The 2,137-nt window shown below is 34.6% G+C and overlaps 1 protein-coding gene across 1 annotated transcript in view; it reads right to left on the bottom strand.

Moving 5' to 3' along the window:
- LOC119592221 (protein sel-1 homolog 1-like) overlaps window positions 1–2,137 on the bottom strand; it is a gene marked incomplete in the record, with an annotated part of 11,343 nt that overhangs the window by 7,909 nt on the left and 1,297 nt on the right. Inside the window, 1 exon segment of the mRNA XM_037941052.1 lies at window positions 154–247.

Genomic DNA, 2,137 nt, shown 5'->3' with positions numbered 1-2,137 from the left:
GTAACTATAGAGGCATAATACCCTGAGTACTGGTCTATACTAACTTTTCCTAGTTATGAAAAATATAAGACATTAGATAGAAAGATGAAAAAGGAACTGAAAGGTTAAGTCCTCTATATAAAAAAAATCACATATTAATAGAAACAGTCCTACCTCTTTCAAAAAAGGGATATTACAGATGGGGAGAATAAGTGTTACCATCCCTCCATGCTGCTCTGGTCGAAACTCTTGCTTGTGACAACGCGATCTGCGAACAAGCGATCTCACTGTCACATAATATGAAGGTACATATCAAGAAAACAACTGAAGGAATAAGTAAAATAATTATGGAAAGTAAAGAGGCATGAATAAAAATGAAAGTGAAAATTACTCTCGCAACGTAAGATGTACAATTCCCTTTCAGGTACAAAATTGTATTTTTTAAAGGAATATCATAACCATGGTTATGACTATATATAATATATGCAATCAATAGATTCTTTGAGATTTAGACACTTTATCAGGTCCAGCACCAATTGGAAATGAAAAGTTACCTAATATATAAACCTACTTTGTCACTCAATGATGAACTATAGACTGCAATTCTATTTGGGGAAAGAGTGCCACAACCTAGCAAAAGAATAATACTTAGGCAGTCAAACCATCTATTAACAACAACCAAGCAAATAAGCTGTACATCCATCCATCCATTATTAAAAAAAAAAGTCATAAGTTAAGACATAGTGTGGTGGCAGTTCTTATGCAAACATCACAAAGTGGCACTGTTGCAGGAGACTGTATCAACTGTGGTTGGAGATTCATCATCGACTAAAGAATCAGTCCAAGTTCTATCATACCAGAATATTTTAAGTGAAGCCATATACAGCTGCCTATACTTATACCTGATACTCCTATTTGCAGTGGACAGTATGAATAGAACTATGTGGTTGCTTACATTCCCTTACTAGGTCTACACCTTAAATGGATTGGAGCAAACCTCATTTTAAACATTAGTTTACCATGTGTAGAATTTTAGTTTTATTTCGTGTTATTCATGAATGTTGTTGTAGTGACCATGTAAACACATAATACTAAATACACCAACACAGGTTATGAATGATATAATATATAAGGACAGGTTGTGGGGTATGTCAACAGCACAGGGGAGGGGGCAAGCTGTACCTGAGGTTAACAGGATATGTCTAGCGAAGACATGTGTACGAAATTCTCCTCTGACTCGAGTTGTACCAACGAATGTGTTACAAAGTCTTCAAATTGTTAGTTTTATTTTTGAATGAAAACCTTACAGGCCAAAGAAGAACTGACATGGAAATTCATATCCAGGAAATCTAGTTTTTGACAAAGGCTAGATATCTGACAAACAAAACTGACTGTATGGAGTATTAGACATCTCCTTTGACTGTCCAGATGTGTGTACCCTGAGCACAGTTGAATTTTTGCTAAGACTAACAACCATCAAACTCTAGTTGCATATCCTTTTGCCTGTTCCCAGATGTATGTGGATACAAGTGAGTACAGAATATATTGTGTATTGATATAAAAACATTTTTATAACAATCTATTTCTCTTAGTATTATATCCCAACCCCTTTTTACTCATTTCAATAATACATCATGACCTTTACTGGAATGTCAAACACCTGTCCTTACCTTCCATAAGCCAATACCCTCAAACACAGCCTTCCTTCCTAGCTAACCTAGGCAAGACCTACAACCTGGATATACATATTATGCCATTTCTAACTGTTGTTGCTATATTTAGTTTCCTCACTGTAGTAGCTATACAAAAACATGAACAGCCTTCCTGAATAAAGGCAAAATTTCATACATGGCGAACTTAAGTTTATAACGAGCTTTGTTCCAATCCAATTCAGCTGTAGTATGAGAATGTAAACAATCACAGAGCTGCTGCTTCTAGTGTCCACTAAAGAAAGGTGTATCAGTATGAGCATAGGCAACTGTATATAAAATATGATTTCTCTCTCTCTAATAACATCAAAATAAACATAAGTATATGTATCTTGCCTAAAAATATACCATCAAATTTCATAATAGTTAATTCTGTTCATTTTTAGATAGGTCTACAAATACTCACAATATTCATGACAATTTCATGTATTGTTTGCTGATGTTTGGTT

The sequence above is a fragment of the Penaeus monodon genome, chromosome 29, assembly GCF_015228065.2.
Source record: "Penaeus monodon isolate SGIC_2016 chromosome 29, NSTDA_Pmon_1, whole genome shotgun sequence".
NCBI classification, from domain to species: domain Eukaryota; kingdom Metazoa; phylum Arthropoda; class Malacostraca; order Decapoda; family Penaeidae; genus Penaeus; species Penaeus monodon.
The sequence above is the reverse complement of the archived record's forward strand: the minus strand, read 5'-3'. Positions and strand labels throughout refer to the sequence as shown.